Source organism: Artemia sp. Qi Xiang Cuo, chromosome 1 (genome assembly GCF_049724085.1).
Source record: "Artemia sp. Qi Xiang Cuo chromosome 1, ASM4972408v1, whole genome shotgun sequence".
NCBI lineage: Eukaryota > Metazoa > Arthropoda > Branchiopoda > Anostraca > Artemiidae > Artemia > Artemia sp. Qi Xiang Cuo.
Window position 1 is genome coordinate 64,734,078 of NC_142794.1, and position 21,218 is coordinate 64,755,295.

General features: G+C 38.9%; 1 protein-coding gene across 3 annotated transcripts in view; it reads right to left on the reverse strand.

Moving 5' to 3' along the window:
- LOC148956594 (protein white-like) overlaps positions 1–21,218 on the reverse strand; it is a 502,792-nt gene that overhangs the window by 454,487 nt on the left and 27,087 nt on the right. The window lies entirely within an intron of this gene.

Consider the following 21,218-nt stretch of genomic DNA (forward strand, 5'->3'; position numbering starts at 1 on the left):
CTCACCTAAACAACAACCACACTTAATCAGGCCACTGAGTCTCTCAACCCCCTTAAAGCTCTTTTAAAAGATACAAAAACTACTTATTTAACACAAAAATTTCGTTTTTAATGACCGCCAAGTAAAGAAAAACCACACGGAATTAGGCAACTGAGTCTCTCAAACCCTGTAAAGCTCTTTTAAAAGATAAAACAAATGACCACCAAGTAAAGAAAAACCACACGGAATCAGGCAACTGAGTCTCTCAAACCCCTTAAAGCTCTTTTAAAAGATACAAAAACTACTGATTTAACACAAAAATTTCGTTTTTAATGACCACCAAGTAAAGAAAAACCACATGGAATCCGGCAACTGAGTCTCTCAATCCCCGTAAAACTCTTTTAAAAGATACAAAAACTACTGATTTTGGCTTAAAACAACAGAGCCCCTCAAACCCCGTAAAGCCATTTTAAAAGGTATAACAATTATTTATTTAACAGAAATCCTCGCTTTCAATTGAATGGAAAAAATATAACAATTATTTATCTAACAGAAATCCTCGCTTTTTGAACGAACACCATGCAAAGAAAAAGTGACAATGCTTAAAACAACAGAGCTGGGGTTCTGGTAAGGGACCTCATAATACCGTTCAAATGGACCTTGGGTATTATAACAACCACAGAGTTTCACCCCCAAGTCCTTTTCTAAAATCATCTCTTAAAATGTCTCTAACTGTTTCACCGAAATAATTGCCTAAAATAATAATTTGTTCTGAAAAGATATAATAAAGCCTTAAAAAGTATTATAATGGGGGACTCAGGAGGCATCGGGGCGCCGGGGGTCCTTTGGGGGATCCAGAGAACCTTTGCTGTCCGGGGGCTTCCTTCGGGGTTGGGGTGGGGGGATCGGAGCCCTTTGGGGTTGTGTTAAGGGACCTCACAACCCTCTTAAAATGTCTCTAACTGTTTCACCGAAATAATTGCCTAAAATAATAATTTGTTCTGAAAAGATATAATAAAGCCTTAAAAATTCTTATAATGGGGGACTCAGGAGGCATCGGGAGCGCCGGGGGTCCTTGGGGAGTCCAGAGAACCTTTGCTGTCCGGGGGCTTCCTTCGGGGTGGCGGGGGGGGGGGGGGGCATCGGAGCCCTTTGGGGTTGTGGTAAGGGATCTCACAACACCGTTCAAATGGAACTTGTGTATTATAACGACCACAGAGTTTCACCTTCAAGTCCTTTTCTAAAATCATCTCTTAAAATGTCTCTAACTGTTTCACCGAAATAATTGCCTAAAATAATAATTTGTTCTGAAAAGATATAATAAAGCCTTAAAAAGTATTATAATGGGGGACTCAGGAGGCATCGGGGGCGCCGGGGGTCCAGAGAACCTTTGCTGTCCGGGGGCTTCCTTCGGGGTTGGGGTGGGGGGATCGGAGCCCTTTGGGGTTGTGGTAAGGGACTTCACGGCTAAACCACGACAAAGCACTACTCTCGTGGAACTCAATTCCCATTTAACTCAACCCCCGTGCAACTGAATCCCCCTTGTAACTGAACCCCTGTATAACCGAAACCCCCCGTGCACCTGTATCCCCATTAACTGAACCCTCGTGCAACTCAACCCTCCAAGCACCCCATCCCCCGCACAACACTATTCAGCCATTTCTTTTTAAATTGACAATACTTTTCAAACGTTACTTATGTATTATACAGACCACATCGGCGAGGTAAGGCTAGGTCAAGTCACAATGTCATTCTATCGTTACTTTTCAATTAAGCTATTGAATACCTTCTAACCAATGTCTCTTGTAAGTGTCAAATCTATTAAGTATCTGAGCATATTCTTTGTATTGTTGATGCAAGCATCCCATTCTTTAATTACCCGTGAGGCATTCTTAACCATCGCAATACCTTTACGCAAATATCTTTTCGCAAAAAATTCGCAAATCTTGTAAACTAAAGAAGTAATTACTCTTTTCAAAAACATTAGTCCTTCTATTAATGAACCCATGAAACGAAACCAGTCTGATAGCATCACACAATCTCGCTCCTAGTTCCAAAAATGGAATGCATGTAGCGTTCGTAGTAATAGGTTTAAAAACCTATTAGCCAAGTTTAAAAAAAAAGAAACCCTACTAATCAACTTACAGATGAAGGACCACGGATTTAACCTAAAAAAAACTTGTATATCATGAACTAGAAATCTACGTCAGAAAAACTTGTCCTTAAATTGCGTAAATCTCTTGGCAAAGGTGTAATGCCCTGTAAAACCTGTTTGGTACGGGGGCGTCGTAGAATAACATGATATTTCCTATATGTCTGTTAGAATAACATGGTATTTCCTATATGTCTGTTAGAATAACATGATATTTGCTATATGTCTGGGAGAAGTATAATGTTGATTACTACTATAGCAGTAGAGATGACCCTAAAGGTCCGATCGCTCACCCCTGCTGCCACCTACAACTTTTTTACATAGTTTAATGAGGACAGGGTCAATGACCTCTTTCTCCATGACCTCTTTCTCCAGGTTTGTTTTTGGCACGCCCTCAACGAAGGTCAATGTTGTTATTGTTTCCGAGGCAAAATGCCAAGGTCAATATTGTTTTGAACAGAGTCATATGGGGAACACGTGGTTAATGGGGTCAATGTTATTGTTGTTATTCGAGCCAAATGTCAAGGTCAATGTTGTTGTTGTTTTGAACAGAGTCATTAGAGAGAATATGTGGTTATTCGAGCCAGATGTTGTTGTTATTTGAAGCAAAGTTAATGACATTTCCTTCCTGTTCGAGGCAGATGTTATGATCCGGAAATAGTATTTGTTATTGTTATTCGAGCCAGATGTTATGAGGTTCCGAGAAACAGTTAATGACATTTCCTTCCTGTTCGAGGCAGATGTTATGACCCAGAAATAGTATTTGTTATTGTTTCCGAGCCAAATGTTGTTGTCGTTCGAAGCAAAGTTAATGACACTTCCTTCCAGTTCGAGGCAGATGTTATGATCCGGAAATAGAATTTGTTATTGTTTCCGAGCCAGATGTTACGAGTTCCCGGGAAACAGTTAGATCCCACTTCTCAGCCAATCAGCGACTCGGTTACATCCCCCTTCTCAGCCAATCAGAGGGCTTTGTTTACATAACAATTCGACCTGGATATTTCGTATATAACGGGCATGCAATGCGATTCAATTATCAGAAACTATTGTGACACAATTGATATAACAATGGATAAATTTGATGAGCTTGAGATCTTGGCAGCCGCAATTAGCAATGTAAGTGCATTTTTATTTTCAAATGAATTTTCTTTGGACACTCTCCAGTATATTCAGCTAAAACATAAATGCATTCCTCTACCCTCAAACCCCCTCCCCCCCAAACCATGCATTCTTTATAGTCACTAGAAAACGTGAATATATTCCTATACCCTCAAACCTCCCCCCCCAAACCATGCAATCTTTATAGAAAACGTGAATATATTCCTTTACCCTCAAAACCTAACCCCCCCCATTGTCTTACAACCCTATCTCAAAAAGAAATGCTTTTTCGATAAATTCCTTCCCTCTATATTTCCAGCTAAATCCCCCCCCCCCAACAAACCATACGATCCTTATACTCAATGTAAATATATTCCTTTACCCTCAACCCACCCCCCCGCCAACCATACAATCTTTATAGAAAACGTGAATATATTCCTTTACCCTCAAAACCTACCCCCCCCCCTATTGTCTTACAACCCTATCGCAAAGAAATACTTTTTTCGATAAATTCCTTCCCTCTATATTTCCGGCTAAACCCCCCCCCCCCCCAACAAACCATACAATCTTTATACTCAATGTAAATATATTCCTTTACCCTCAACCCCCCCCAAACCATGCAATCTTTATAGTCAATGTAGATATATTCCTTTACCCTCAAAACCTAACCTCCCCCCCCCCATTGTCTTACAACCCCATCGCAAAAGAAATACTTTTTTCGATAAATTCCTTCCCTCTATATTTCCAGCTAAATCCCCCCCCCCCAACAAACCATACAATCTTTATAATCAATGTAAATATATTCCTATACCCTCAACCCCCCCCAAACCATGCAATCTTTATAATCAATGTAAATATATTCCTTTACTCTCAAAACCTAACCCCCCCCCCCCTATTGTCTTACAACCCCATCACAAAAAGAAATACTTTTTTCGATAAATTCCTTCCCTATATATTTCCAGCTAAATCCCCCCCCAACAAACCATACAATCTTTATAATCAATGTAAATATATTCCTATACCATCAACCCCCCCCCCCAAACCATGCAATCTTTATAATCAATGTAAATATATTCCTTTACCCTCAAAACCTAACCCCCCCCCCTATTGTCTTACAACCCCATCACAAAAAGAAATACTTTTTTCGATAAATTCCTTCCCTCTATATTTCCAGCTAAACCCCCCCCCCAACAAACCATACAATCCTTATAGTCAATGTGGATATATTCCTATACCCTCAACCCCCCCCCCAAACCATGCAATCTTTATAATCAATGTAAATATATTCCTTTACCCTCAAAACCCAACCCCTCCACCATTGCTTTACAACCCAAATTCTCGCAAAAGGAAATAGCATTTCGTTAAAGTTTGACTTTTCTCAATTGTAATCTTTTCTCTAGCTGAGACATCCAGCGCTCTGTTGTTATTAGCTTGCTCTGGTTTTGACATAGAGCGAGGCCTAAAATTAGCAGTCACCCTCGTCCGGTTTACAAATGCGGTCAAGTCAAAGGGTTTCTCCGTCAAAATTAAAACACTTTGAGGCAATAATTAGATTGTAGTTTCGTAACCTGTATGGAAGGAGAGAAAGAGATTATTTTCAAATCAAGTTTAACATTATATTTAGAACATTATGTGAAAGGGGGCAATACATCGCTTCTAACAGCTTCGTTGTAAAGTGTCTTATGTGAAGGGGGAGGGCAATACCTTCAATTCTACCGCCATCAATGTAAAATGAAAACAAACAGTGCAGGGCTAGAAAAGTCTTTGGGAGTTGCATGAAGCTAATATTGTGTGTACATTTTTACCTATGATCGCAAAATATAGGCCTACAGGTCAATGGGTTAACGATCTAATTTATAGCCTATAGACTGGAATATTTAAATGGTAAAAATATGAACATTGATTTCCATCCTATGGCTATAGACTACTGATTGTCTAATAAAAACGTTTGATTTCTAGGCCAACTATATTTCTCGCGAAATTTTTACTTTTTGCTTTACTGAAAAGATACTTTTCTAAACAAAATTGTATTTAATAACTTTCCTTCTTTAAAAAGGGAGAAATTATTTTGATACTAATTTCTTCTCTTCTTTAAGGCAAATTATGAAGAATTTGCGGACACTGCTTTGATGGGGCCTATGTCTGACGCAAATAGCGAAGAATGCATGCCCCCTCCTGCTAAGAAGACGAGGGCCAATAATGCGCCCCCTGCCATGCAATATGATCGCTGGCCAAAGCCCCCCAGCTCCACACTGCCTGCCCAAGTGCAGCCACCTACACAAGCCACTCTTAATCGAGCCTCAGTTATACAATATGCTCGTCGGCCGAAACCCCACAGCTCCACACTGCATGCCCAAGTGCAGCCGCCTGTACCAGCCCCCGTCCCGGCTGTACATGAAATTAATGTCCCTTCGCCCTCCAACATGCACTACCAGGACCTTCAAGAGCTGACCCAGCTGCACAAGAACATAGCGACGCCGCTTCGTCCACCTTCATTCATGCGTTGCCTGGGCCTTCTGGGGCTGCCCCACCTACACAAGGTCAGGAAGTGACCCTCCAGCATGCACTATCTGGTCCTTTGGGCATTCAAATAATGCCCTTGCATTATACAAATGTAAGTATTTTTTCTTCAAACTATCTATTGCTTCCATTGTTTTCAACCCAATATAAACTTATCTCAGCGGGATATATCTAAATGTAATTTTTTGCAGAGAAACCATTCTTTTCTAATCTTTGCTATTTTCTATGCATTCCCCCCTATCTCTTCGCCGCTATCTCATAAGCGAATATTTTTAGGTAATTTAAATTAATGCTCACCATTTGAAACTCAAAATTCCTTATTTTTCAAAATTGATTATCACATAGTTTTAAGAGAAGGAACTGAGAGAGATTATTGTATTTGTCACATATGGATCCCGTAATTTGTGCAAGAATATTTCTATCATGCCAAAGATTTTAGCGAGGGGAAACCGAGTTAACGGTTCAATCCTGGAACACTCGCGCGGCGGCTTACAATAATTGTGAGCTAATGAAGAGTTCACCGAACTTATAGAATGGAATTAGAGAGAAACTTGGTCTTATGTAGTCTAACAATACGGTTTTTGGCGGACATTATGTAAACGGCTGGGAGCCGCGTGGCCGGTGGGTCCGGGAAGTGCTGTGGGGCAAGGTTAGGGAAGTGTCGGGGGAAGTGCCACGGGTCAGGGAAGCACCGGGGGAAGCGCCACGGGTCAGGGAAGCGATGCGGACCCTGAGAAGTGCCGCAGGGATGCACCGCGGGTCGTGAAAGCCCCTCAGGGAAAGCGCCACGGGTCAGGGACGCGCCACGGGCTCGAGAAGCATCGCGGGATGCGATGCGACCCCCGAGAAGCACCACAGGGATGCGCCCCGTGTCCGGGAAGCGCCGGTGGAAGAGCCACGGGTCAGGGAAGCGTCGCGGGAAGCGCTGCGGGTCCCGAGAAGCGCCGCCGGGATGTGCCGCGGGTCAGGGACGCACTGGGGGAAGTGCCACGGGTCAGGGAAGCGATGCGGGTCCCGAGAAGCGCCACAGGGATGTGCCGCGAGTCGGGGAAGTGCCAAGGGAAGCACCACGGGTCCAAGAAGCGCCATGGGTCAGGGAAGTGCCACAGGGATGACCCCCCCCCCAAAAAAAAAAAAAAAAAAAAAAAAAAAATCATGTGTCATATATTAGATCATCGTTAAGCTATTTTTTCATTTATAGGTTGTCCTGGTCCCCTTCTGGCCGTCCAGTGAAGAAGGGGAGGTCGATGCAGCTTTGGAGTCCCACAACAATTCAACATGGGATTACTCTATGGAAGTATCTGACAATATTGATGAGTTTGTAAATGATTTTTTTAATGTAGATAATAGCGCAGTTGAACTGGTAGACTTGAGCCAAAATACCTTGCAGCTTTTAGATGATTTTACAGGGAACCCTCCTCCAGCCTCCGATACCCTAACGAGTCCACTTCAAACAACTGAAGTGGAACAGAGTCCAAATATTGTTGAACAAGTAGGGGGAGGGGATACATCATTCCCTGAATTTCAGCTGTCCAAGTCAATTTTGAATAATATAGGTGTTTTCACTGCAACATTTGGGGATCCATTTAATACACTAATTGGGAGAAATTTTGTTTTTGATCCTGTAGAGATTGTGCATGCCTATGTAGATAAAATTCGTGCACTACTGGAGAACCAAATTCAGTTGTGGGGGGGTAGGGATTCAATTAAGGTTTCTATTGTTTTAAAGGTTTTTTATTTGAATGAGGAGAAATTTGAGGTTTACTATCATTTTATACAGTCAGAGTTGCGTATAATTTATTCAAATTTGGAAAATTTCTAGGGTGTTTTTTGCGAATGGGTATGGCAAATTCTCGCGCCTCTCGATAACTTTAACGAAAATGGGAGTGTGTCAGTAGTTTTATTTATTGAGAATTTAAGTGTAAATATATGTAAATTTAAGAAGGATTTTATTTTAAGAGGGCGGCATAGGGACTGACAGGGATACAGTTTTAAATTATAATCCAGATCTAGTAGGGTTGTCAAGGTGTCCAGAAGATCTGTTTTGAAACAGATCAAAAGTGTTTCAAGTATGCTTTCCTCATATCAGCTTTACGAGCCATCTAGCACGATGACGCTACCAAGACGAATTTAGATCACTGGGCTGTACATGGGAAGGAAGGGTCCGATTTCCCAGTAGTAGATTTTTCATGCTTAGAAGGAAAATACCCAGTAACGCTAAGATCTATTGACATGTTTGACAGGGCCAATGTACATTTAAATATTGGCGTTACTGTGGTACAATACGAAACATAATTTGAAGATGGGACTCGTTCTAAAAAGAAGGGGGTGGTTTTCCCTGTAAGAAGCCCGTCAGTTGAGTTGGTTAAACACTGGGTTTGGTTGCTTTACACACCGCCTAGTGAACCGAACACAATCGGACATTTTAACCCAATCACTGACATTAGTAGAGTTCTGGGGGAGGGTAAGAAGAGGCGGGGACATGTTTCTACTGTCCAACATGCCTGTCTAGATTCCGTAGTGATATGAAACTACGGGGTCACATGAGACATTGTAGACGGCATGGGTATCAGACAGTGGAAACGGTTTCAGGGGATAGGGCTATTCTACGATTTAAAAATTTCCAAAAGACCTTTCTCCAATGCAACAAAATATCTTTAGATTGTGAAGCTAGGCTGGTGGAGGTGAATGACCCGCAATATCCAAACCATATCAAAGAACACCTGACCAGTGCAGTCTCCTATGCACCCGCGCCAAGAGATAATTCTAATACCATGCGGTTGTTAGAAATAGTGGAAACAGTGGATGTGGGAGATGAATGCATGGTCAAGGCATTGAATAACCTGATTGGCACGGCTAATGGCGCTATTTCCCGTTTGAGAAATACACATTATCCAATGGTGCTGACTGCAAAGGATCTTCTCGCGATTAAAAATCACAACAGCTGGGGGGTATGTCAGGGGGTGTGTGCAGCGGCGCATACGGGGAACAGAGGGGGGAGGGGGAAAGTCAGCGACCATGAACAATTATGGCAAGAAATATCAGCGGGGGGAAGTAATTTTAGGGGGGTAGCGCATCAATCGTGTAACTTAAACGTTAGCCAACAGTTTTTTATCCCTGTTTTTATCCATAATTCCAATTATGACTTAAAATTTATTTTACCAGCACTGGCACGTATGCATAGGGAGGGAGGGGGAGTAGACAGTCAATGGGCGAATAATTCATTTATCTACAACATTATTCCCAAATCAGCCGAGAAGTTATTACTTCTCGAACTGAAATGGCAGGTAGTGGATAATGAGCGTACGTGCTGGAATAAAATTAGATTTTTAGATTCTTTTAGTTTTTTCCCCAAATCCTTAAGTCAACTAATTCAAGTGCAGAAAAGCAACAATTTGATAGCTTTCCCTTGCTTAAACAGCACTTTCCAGACAGTGAAATGTATGACTTATTAACCTGAAAAGGTGTATATGTATATGATTATTACTGCTCTGGCGCACGCTTAAGCGAGGAGAAACTACCTCCAATTGAAGCTTTTCACAATTCACTGAACAACAGTGAATGCACAGTCGAGGAGTACGAGTTTGCCAAGAAGGTGTGGGCTAAGGGGGATTATAAAAATGGGTGGGATTATTGTAGACTGTACTTGGCCAGTGACGTTCTAACTCTGTTGGATATAGTCTGTAAGAATACAGACCAGATCTATTCAGAGTTCGGATTAGATCTGGGATATTATTTTTCAACACCCCATTTAGTGATGGATTTAATTTTAAAAATTAGCAAGGAGGACCTTGGCAGACTCACCGATGTAGACCAACACCTTATTTTCGAGAGTTCCATGAGAGGGGGGTATGTCTTTCATGGGGAATGCGTCTTATCAACCGATCCCAGTGGACAAAGCACCGGTGTAAGGTCAAAAGCAGTGTTCTTGGACATGAATTCATTATACCCCTCGGCAATGCCCCACAACTCTTTGCCATGTGGGAAGTATAAATGGCTTGATAATCCTTGTGAGTTCCCTGAAATTAGCACCATCGAGGACAATGGGTCACAAGGATGGTTTTTTGAAATTGACTGTCACATCCCACTGGCGCTTCACGCCTCTGTCAATGATTTTGTTTTTCCCTGCATCAATCGATCAATGACCTTGGACTCACTGAGTCCCTACAATCGATCATTTGTTGAGGATATGGGGATGCATTGGACTCCCTCTAAACAGAAACTGATTGCTGATTTGGACCCTAAGGAGAATATCGTTGTTCACCATGTGCTTTTGCTCTGGATGGTGAACAATGGCTTCAAATTCACCAAAATACATAGGGTCCTTCAGTTTAATCAGAAACCCTACTTGAAAACGTTTATCGATACTTTTGTCGATAAACGCTCTAAGGCAAATTCAAAGGTGGAGAAGGAAATGTACAAGCTCATTCTAAATTCAGCGTTTGGCAAAATGTGCGAAAGCGTACGTAACAGATATCGCTGTGACGTCGTGACTGACCCTCTAGAGTGTGCACGAATTATTACCGACCCTAATTTTACATCGTTCACGAGCAGAGAGGCCGGCATGGTTCTTCTACACAGGAAAAAGCGAAATGTAGTACTGAACAAGAATATTGCAGGAGGCAGTTCAGTACTAGAAATTTCAAAAAAGCTCATGTTGACGTTTTTTTACAATGTGTGGAAGATTCAATGGCCACGGGGGGGGAGGTTCAAGTTTATTATGGGGATACATACTCTCTACTGCTAAAAGTAAAAACTGAAGATTTATTGGGTGATTTGGAAAAGGGGGTGCACATCAGCTCGCGAATGGATTTCACCAACATGAATCAACCACACTCCTCCAAGCAGGCGAAATAAAAATCCCCAACCAAAATATTAAAATTAAAATCATTATCTGTACGTGCTGGGATCTACCGGGGGACGGTTACGGGCACCGAGCTCTAGTGCATTGACACTCAGCGTGGGGATGACAGGAAAGCGTGTACGGTGTTGCCTTCACATTGTGTAAAGAACACTTTTAACATGAGCGTATACAAAGAATGTGTAAAAAGTAGCCTAGTGCCAAGAGCACAAGTGCTTGCAATTCACTCTCTACAGTATTGAAATTATACTGTGAGAGTGGAAAAGAATGTAATGTCATGCATATCTGACAAGGTCTATGTGCTCGAGAATGGTGTGAGTGTCCTGCCTCATGGCCACTATCGTATTTCAGATCGAGTTGAATGTGTAGACTATCGTAATCAACTTGGTCTGGATAAACTAACCTAACCACCACTCAACCTCATCTAACCCAAGCACTAACCACCACCACTACCCCGAAGCAGTGACAACAACTATTTTTCCAGTGCGGCTCCCGGGGGGTGGGGGACCCTTCCCAAGGCCGGCTCCCGGGGGGTGGGGGGGCCACCAATCGCTGTAATGTTCAACTGTGCTAGTTCCAAGTGTTGTTTTCAAGTGTTGTACAAAAAGTGTTTTTTGTACAGAAAAGTGTTGGACAAAAGTGTTGTATAGAAAAGTGTTATCATTGTTCATGTCGAACAAGTGTTTATCGTAATAAATGTTGCCATGAAATATTGTTTTTGTTGTTCTTGAATAGATGGGAAAATTACTACTTATTCATTGATCACGTGTGATTGATAGTTAGTTATAGTCCGACTGTTGTCAACAGCATGTATCAATTTAAAACACCATTCAGATCATTTCTGTGTGGTCCCTCAATGTCGGGTAAAACAACGCTTTTAGCTATAAACTAAACCTAAACACTAATCTAAACACTAATCTAAAACTAAACTAAAACCAAACTAAGCTACTACATTAAAACTCTAACTAAAACTCTAGCTAAACTAAAATTCTAAACTAAAACTAAACTAAAACTAAACTAAAAAACTAAACTACTAAACTAACTAAAAATCTAGACTAAAACTCTAACAAAAACTCTAAACTAAAACTAAACTAGCTAAGACTAAACTAGAAATAAATTAAAATGAAAATCTAAACTACAGCATTAAAATAAAACTAAACTAAAACTAAACTAAACTGCTAAATTAAAACTCTAACTAAAAATATAAACTAAACTAAAACTAAACTAAACTAGAACTCTAACAAAAACTAAACTACTAAACTAACTAAAACTCTAACTAAAACTAAAACTAAACTAGAACTAAACTAAAAATCTAAACTAAATTTAAAATAAATTAAAATCTAAACTAAAACTAAACGTTAAACTAAAACTGAACTAAATTCTAAACTAAACTGCTAAATTAAAACTCTAACTAAAAATATAAATTATAACACTAAACTAAAGCTAAACTAGAACTAAAATAAATAAACTTAAAGTAAACTAAAACTCTAAAATAAAATTAAACATTAAACTAAAACTAAACTGAACTAGAACTTCAACAAAAACTCTAAGGTAAAACACCAAACTCTTAACTAAACTAGAACTCTAAGCTAAAAATCAAAACTACTAAACTAAAACTAAACTAAACTAGAACTCTAACAAAAACTCTAAGCTATGACACTAACTAAAACTCTAAGCTCGTAGCTAACTAAACTAAACTAAACTAAAAACAAAGGTAATAAATAAACTTAAAATAAACTAAAAATCTAAACTAAAACTATGCATTAAACTAACTAAAAATTTAAACTAAACTAAACTACTAAACTAACTAAAACTCTAGCTAAACAAAAACTCTAAACTAAACACTAATCTAAAACTAAAATAAATAAACTTAAAATAAGCTAAAAATCTAAACTAAAACTCTAAAATAAAATTAAACATTAAACTAAAACTAAACTAAAAATCTAAACTAAACCGAACTGAAACTCTTAAATAAAACTAAACGTAAACTAAAACTAAACTTAACTACTACACTAAAACTAAACTCTAAACTTTTAAACTAACTTAACTACTACACTAAAACTAAACTCTAAACTTTTAAACTAACTAAAATTCTAAACTAAAACTGAACACTAAACTAAAACTAAACTAGAACTAAACTAAACGAACTGAAAATCTAAACTATAACTCTAACTAAAACTCTAGCTAAACTAAAATTCTAAACTAAAACTCTAGCTAAACTAAAATTCTAAACTAAAACTAAACTAACTAATACTAAACTAAAAAACTAAACTACTAAACTAACTAAAAATTTAAACTGGCTAACTAACTAAAACTAAACTCTAAACTCTAAACTACTAATTTAACTAAACATCTAAACTAAACTAAAACTAAACTAAACGAACTAAAACTCTAAACTAAAACTCTAACAAAAACTCTAAGCTAAACAAAAACTCTAAACTAAAACTAAACTAGCTAAGACTAAACTAGAAGTAAATTAAACTGAAAATCTAACTAAAAATCTAAACTACTAAGCATTAAACTAAAACTAAACTAAACTAAACTGCTAAATTAAAACTCTAACTAAAAATATAAATTATAACACTAAACTAAAACTAAACTAGAACTAAACTAAAAATATAAACTAAACTAAAACTAAACTACTAAACTAACTAAAAATTTAAACTGTCTAACTAACTAAAACTAGAACTAAACTAGAACTAAACTAAAAATCTAAACTAAACTAAAACTAAACTACTAAACTAACTAAAAATTTAAACTGTCTAACTAACTAAAACTAAACTCCAAACTCTTAACTATAACTAAGTTGCGGGTGAAAAGGATGGGTACTTTAATTTGTAAAAAGGTTTTATGAGGGATATTAAGAAAAAACTTGCTCTGAAAAGATATAATAAAGCCTTAAAAAAGTATTATAATGTGGGGCTCAGGAGTCTTTGGGGGTCTGGGGGACCTTTGGGGACTGGTGGAGGGCCTTTGGGAGTCTGGTGGACCTTTGGGGACCGGGTATGGGCCTTTGGGGGGGTCGGGGGTCCTTTGAGAGCCCGGCGGTCTTTTGGGTGGTTGGGGGAACCTATGCGGACGGGTGGGCTGCCTGGGGGGTGGGGGTAGGGGGGATTGGACCCCTGTGGGGTTGTGGTAGTGGGGTCGGGGTCCTACCTAACCTAACCTGAAAGTGTGATTTCTGAGAAATTCTTTCTGAGTTTAGGGTTAACTTACCTTTTTAGGGATGAGCATTTAGGGTTCTCCTACATGTTGAATCTGACAGTGTGATTTCAGAGAAATTCTTTAACCGTTTAGGGTTAACTTATCTTTTTTAGAGATGAGTATTTAGGGTTCTCTTAACTGCTGAGCCTGAAAGTTTGTTCCCTGACCTGTTGGATCTGAAAGTGTAATTTCAGAGAAATTCTTTAACCTTTTAGGGTTAACTTACCTTTTTAGGGGTGACTATTTAGGGTTCTCTTACATGCTGAACCTGAAAGTGTGTTCCCTGACATGTTGAATCTGAAAGTATAATTCTCATGGCGACGGATTATTGTAAAGAACAAAAACTGTTGAGGCTTAAGATATTTATTGCTTAAACATATTTAAAAACATTTGAAAAAATAATGACATATTTAAAAAAAGAAGCTTAATCCATTTAATATCAGGAGGAGCAAGTTTAGGACTCTGGATGTCTGATGTATTTTTCCATGTGAGGTATCTTTGCCGGTATCCACTGAGCGAAATATCTAACTTCATCTTCGGGGTCATGGACTGAATGCGGGTACTTCTCACATTTGAAGTCTTCTAAATTGAATAATACTATGTTTTTATCACATTTTTCTAGCAAGAGTTTATCAGTTGGCACGTTTCCCTTAACATAAACAGCTTGCACGCCGAAAAAACTGCATATTTCCTGAATTTCTTCTTGTACATGTTGTATTTTATAGCCATTTTCATTATGTGCTCGTATGGTCTTAGCGTAAAAGCCATTTCGATTTATAAAATTTAGTGTAGGACCCCATCTGTTTTTCTCGTATTTATACACATTGTATCTGATGTTCCATTTATAGCAATGAATTTCACGTCGTTGGTGGTCTAGGAGTAAGAAAGCTGCTTCGAAAATAATGCCAGTTTGGGAATATTTCAGACCAATATATTCCGTGTCAATCGCACCAAACATTATTATATCTGAAAAAAAAGTGCTTAAATTAAATAAATATGTAATGATTCTGAAACTCTAACAAATACAGCTCACTTTCATATAATAAACTGAGAAGGAGGGAGTGTGTTCAAGGATCTCAACTTGAAAACTGTGAAAATGATAGGCAAATAGGTAACGTTTTACATTTCAGCATCCGCTCCTCTGAGTAAATATTTAGAGGGGTCAATTTTCTGCGGAATACCTCAAAGCATTGTTATACGAAAATTCAGTTTGAATATATAAAAGAGATTGAAGTAGGGTGTAGTAGCTTCTATCACATTTAGGAGGGCCATGGATCAATCATCTTGTGGAAATTTCCCGTATGTATGGAGAAATCTTTGTCGAAAGCAACCTAAAGTCTGAAAAATCATAGTTTGATTATAATTAATTCAACTTTTCTCGGGAATAAGTCAAAGCATTATTATATGAAGGTTCAGATTTTATTCAAGCGATAGGCATATCTTACTAGCTTTTATTCAAATGTTATAGCTAAAATCACTAAATGATGAAGAAGCAATTATCTTTTCTATTTCTAATAAAAGCGCTAACCCCCAACAAAAATCCTGGATTCCCGCCTGGGAATATAAAAGAAGTTTTAATGAAGGTTTGAAAAGATTATATATTTACGCAATAGTTTTCTTGTCAATGAGCATATATGTCTACACACAGAATCCCCCTTCACATAATTTACTTACAATGAAGCTGTTAGAGTCAATGTATTGCCACCTCTCACATAATGCCCTAAATATATTGATAAACTAGATTTGAAAATAATCTGTTTCTCTCCTTCCATACAGGTTACGAAACTACAATTCTAATTATTGCCTCAAAGTGTTTTAATTTTGACGGAGAGACCCTTTGACTTGACCGCGTTTGTAAACCGGAAGAGGGTGACTGCTAATTTTAGGCCTCGCTCTATGTCAAAACCAGAGCGAGCTAATAACAACAACAGAGCGCTGGATGTCTCAGTTAGAGAAAAGATTACAATTGAGAAAAGTCAAACTTTAACGAAATGCTATTTCTTTTTGCGAGAATTTGGGTTGTAAAGCAATGGTGGAGGGGTTAGGTTTTGAGGGTAAAGGAATATATTTACATTGATTATAATGATGTTTGTATAGTTTGTTGTGGGGGGGGGGGTTGAGGGTATAGGAATATATCCACATTGACTATAAGGATTGTATGGTTTTTTTTTGGGGGGGGGGGATTTAGCTGGAAATATAGAGGGAAGGAATTTATCGAAAAAAGCATTTCTTTGCGATAGGGTTGTAAGACAATAGGGGGGGGGGGTAGGTTTTGAGGGTAAAGGAATATATTCACGTTTTCTATAAAGATTGTATGGTTGGCGGGGGGGGGGTGGGTTGAGGGTAAAGGAATATATTTACATTGAGTATATAGATTGTATGGTTTGTTGGGGGGGGGGATTTAGCTGGAAATATAGAGGGAAGGAATTTATCGAAAAAAGTATTTCTTTGCGATAGGGTTGTAAGACAATAGGGGGGGGTAGGTTTTGAGGGTAAAGGAATATATTCACGTTTTCTATAAAGATTGCATGGTTTGGGGGGGGGGTTTGAGGGTAAAGGAATATATTTACATTGAGTATAAAGATTGTATGGTTTGTTGGGGGGGGGGGGGTTTAAGGGTAGAGGAATGCATTTATGTTTTAGCTGAATATACTGGAGGGTGTCCAAGGAAAATTCATTTGAAAATAAAAATGCACTTACATTGCTAATTGCGGCTGCCAAGATCTCAAGCTCATCAAATTTATCCATTGTTATATCAATTGTGTCACAATAGTTTCTGATAATTGAATCGCATTGCATGCCCGTTATATATGAAATATCCAGGTCGAATTGCTATGTAAACAAAGCCCTCTGATTGGCTGAGAAGGGGGATGTAACCGAGTCGCTGATTGGCTAAGAAGTGGGATCTAACTGTTTACCGGAACCTCATAACAATTGGCTCGGAAACAATAACAAATACTATTTCTGGGTCATAACATCTGCCTCGAACAGGAAGGAAATGTCATTAACTGTTTCTCGGAACCTCATAACATCTGCCTCGAATAACAATAACAAATACTATTTCAGGATCATAACATCTGCCTCAAACAGGAAAGAAATGTCATTAACTTTGCTTCGAATAACAACAACATCTGGCTCGATTAACCACGTGTTCTCCCTAATGACTCTGTTCAAAACAATAACAACATTGACCTTGGCATTTGGCTCGAATAACAACAATAACATTGACCCCATTAACCACGTGTTCTCCCTAATGACTCTATTCAAAACAGCAACAACACCATTGACCTTGACATTTTGCCTCGGAAACAATAACAATAACATTGACATTCGCTGAGGGCGTGCCAAAAACACACCTGGAGAAAGAGGTCATTGATCCCATTAACCACGTGGTTCTATGCCCATATAAGGAGCCCCCCCTGGAGTTATTATGGCATCTCTACTAGCGTTGTCGTGAAAACTTTAAAAAGGGTTCATTCAATTGGAAATTGAGAGGGATAGTGCCCTTATTAATTGTCAACAGCGATCGGAGGGCAAATGCCCCCGCTCCTCATTCTCCCAAACGTTTCCGCTCAATATTTGTATGTAGCCATTTTGTTGAACGTAATTGTAGGGTCCAGAAATTATGTCCTTGAGAATGAAACCCCCCCCCCCCACAGCCCTCAGGGCTGAGATTGTAAGTTTTGCCCTAGGGGTATATATTGTTTTTATAGAAAGCGTTGTTGTAAGAGCTTCAAAAAGGGTTCATTCGATTGGAAATTGAGAGGGATATTACCCTTTAATAGTCAAAAGCAATCGGAAGGAGAACCCCCGCCCCACGCCCATCATTTCCCCAAACTCTTCCGATCAACGTTCTGATATGGCCATTTTTTTCAACGTAGTTGAAAGGTCTGGAAATTATGTATTTGAGGATGACAACCACCCCCCTCCATAGCCCTCAGGATAAGGGTTGTAAGTTATGCCTTTGGGGCACAAAAGTTTTTTTTACAGAAAGCGATGTCGTAGAAGCTTCAAAAATGGCTCTTTCGACTGGAAATTGAGAGGACTAGTGCCTTTTTTCATTAGTCTATAGTGATTAGAGGGCAAATGACCCCCCCCCACGTCCATCCTTTCCCCAAACATTCCAATCAAAATTTTGAGATGGTCATTTTGTTCAAGGTATTTGAAAGATCCAGAAATTATGTCTTTGAGGATAACAAATTCCCCCAGCCCTCAGGGAAAGGGTTTCAAGTTATGCCCTGGGGGCATATAAGGTTTTTATAGAAAGCGTGGTCATATAAACTTCAGAGGGGCCTCATTGGATTGGTAATGAGACGCTCTAGTGCTTTTTGTAAGAGTCAAAGCGATTGGAGGGCAGCTACCCCCCCCCCAACACACACACGTCGTATTGTCCCGAAATGCATCTAATAGAAATTTTGAGATACCCATTCTATTCAAAATAGCCTAAATATCATACAGCAAGGCTTATGGGGTTGAAAAAAACCCAAAGAGTAGGGGCAAGAGTTGTAGGTTGTGCCCAGGGAGTATTTAAGGTTTTTATGGAAGGGATGCTTTTTAACATTAGAAGAGGATCATTTTGTTGAAAATTAGAAATTCTAGTTCCTTCTAAAGCGTCAAAAGTAACGGAGGGTATTTAGACCCGCCCCCCCCCCTCAACTGAAACCCTTCCTTTTACCAAACGTATCTGATTGAAATTATGAGATAGCGATTTTTTTTCCAAAATAGTCCAAAGAACATATAATAATGTCTCTAGGGAAGGCACAGCCCCCCAGTGCCCTGGGGAAAGGATTGTAGGTTATTTTATAAGGGCATATAAGGTTTTTAGGGAATGAGTGGTCCTATAAACATCAGATGGGGCTTATTTGATTTGAAATTGGAAGTTATATTGCCCTTTTTAAGAGTCAAAGGGATTTGAGAGCAAACAGCCCCCCTCCCTCCAGGCTCATCATTTGCCTTAACACCCTCAATCAAAATCTGGAGATAAAAATTTTATTCATCGTAGTTGAAGGTTTTGGAAATTATGTCTGTGAGTAAAACACCCCCCCCCCCTACAGCTCTCAGGGAAAGGGTTTTAAAGTTCTGCCCTTGGGGCATATAAGTTTCTTATAAAAAGGGTGACCATATATGCTTTGGAGGGTACTCAATGGATTAGTAATCAAAAGTTCGAGTGCCCTTTTTAAGAGTCAAAAGGATCAGAGCACAGCTACCCCCCCCCCCCCCCCCCAAATACACACACAAAAGTAGAGTAGTAGGTTCCATTTCTAGCCAACTATGTTCCTTCCTGTGCTATTTGGGGGGATTACGCTCCATGGCACCTTTCCAGAGCATGTATTTATGGATTTGCTTGCCTTATGTTCCTTGGCGTCTTTCCAGAGCATTTACTTATGGATTTGGGTGGATTTTGTTCCTTCCTATGCTATTCTAAGGGTTTATGTTCCTTCCAATGCTATTCTAAGGATTTTTGTTCCTTCCTATGCTATTCTAAGGGTTTATGTTCCTTCCACGTGCACATTGCAAAAAGCGAGAAGTACGAGCGGGGATTCCCCTCGCAAAAAGCGAGCTATTTTTTTGGACAATTGCCTTAACTCGATAGTAGTTCAATTAAGAATGTAACATGTCTAGAATTGATGCCAATATGCTGTTGAATCATTTACCAAAAAATAACTTTATTTACAAAAAAAGGGTTTAGCATTTGCGAATTGAACTCTATGAACGATATTAATTAATGTTTGAATAATAGGAGCGTGAATGATTCTAATTAGTGATTGGATCGTATGAAGGTGGAGAAAAAAGAGGATAAGGGATTCGCGAATTGGACTATACAAACGATATTAATTGAATAATAGAGAAAAAAACAGAGCTAGATAGTATTTGCGAATTGGATTGTATGAAGGTGGAAAAAAGGGTTAAACTGATTAGCAGTTAAGGTAACCCCGAAGGGCTTGTTAACTCAGGCAATTTGTTATAAATTTGAGACAACATAAATCTATGAAAATGGTTAATGATGATAGAGTGACATTGAGATTTGACCTAGCTCTACCTCTCCGATGTGTTCTGTATAATACACAAGTGGTGTTTGAACGGTGTTTTCAGTTTAAAATAGATTCTAACGTTATAGTATACTATAAATTGATACTAAGAGAGATGTAGATGGCAAGAAAAGCATTTTAATAATGAAATTCAGAACAAACCTTAGAAATCCTTGCAAATCAAGTAGTAAGGTGTATGTGAGTACGAACCATCAAGGATCATAAGCACCAACGACCCTAACCAGCAGAGACATCAAACCCCCAAAGGTCCCAAAGGTCGTTCTAAATATACTTCCGATGTAAATTAAACTCCCCCCTAATTGAATTTAAATCCCATTTCAAACTTGAGTCTCAATTCTTAATCAACGAAAGAAAAACCACATTTTATGCTCAGCCAAAACATCCCTTTAAAGTACAAAAAAAAACGGATGATCAGATTCGCAAAGAACTTCATACTTGATAAATTCTAGAATACTTTGTAATGATTCGCATGCATTCCACACTTTTTGTCTTACTAACCGACAGATGTGAAATGTAGAAAAAGCTACCGACCGGATGACGGTATTAATTAAAGAAGATCGTTTGAATTTCACAAAATACTTGACAAAAAATCACGAGACAATGTTTTATACAAAGTAGATTTAAGTAACATAGGAAGTTCAAGTTACTACAGGAATGCGAAAAGTTTAATGACCAAAATATTGAAAGTAAAATTATTGGACGCGCAGTTAACATAACGAATTGAGTTTCTCCACATAATGACAAGGTGGCAGGCCCCTCCACAGGATTTGGGCCAATCATGAATAGTTCATTGTGCGCAGAATCAAAACTATGTTTTAAGTGTAGTAAAAGTGTTTTTCGAAGAGGATTATGGGGCATTAAGTATTGAGAACCCAGGCATTAAGCATTAAGACATGAATATCATAAGATTGATGATTTGAAGTACGCTACTGTACAACTAAATATGTAAGTTTAATAAATCTATTACTTTTCTATTTGTGTTGTTTTATTTTATATGCCCGTATCTAGCCTCCCAGAGTAGTCAACTAGTTCAATTGTTCTCCAATTGGTAACGCTCCCAAGGTATCTGATAATTTCACGAAGAATGATTACACTCCTGGATTGATGACTCCCCCAACCCAGTTGATCGCCTCACAAGGAAATCCGAGATCATTAATCATCCATTATATAACCCCCCCCCCCCATTACAATTGGCGCGGTCTTAAACTCGGAGGAAAAACATGCGAAATAGTTAGACTACAAACTTCTTAATTCAAAATTAAACCAATGGACGGATACAGGCCTATAAGAAAGAGTGTCTAAGCCTATAACCGCTAAGCTATAGTAGGGAAACCCTTTTAAATATCTCATAGGA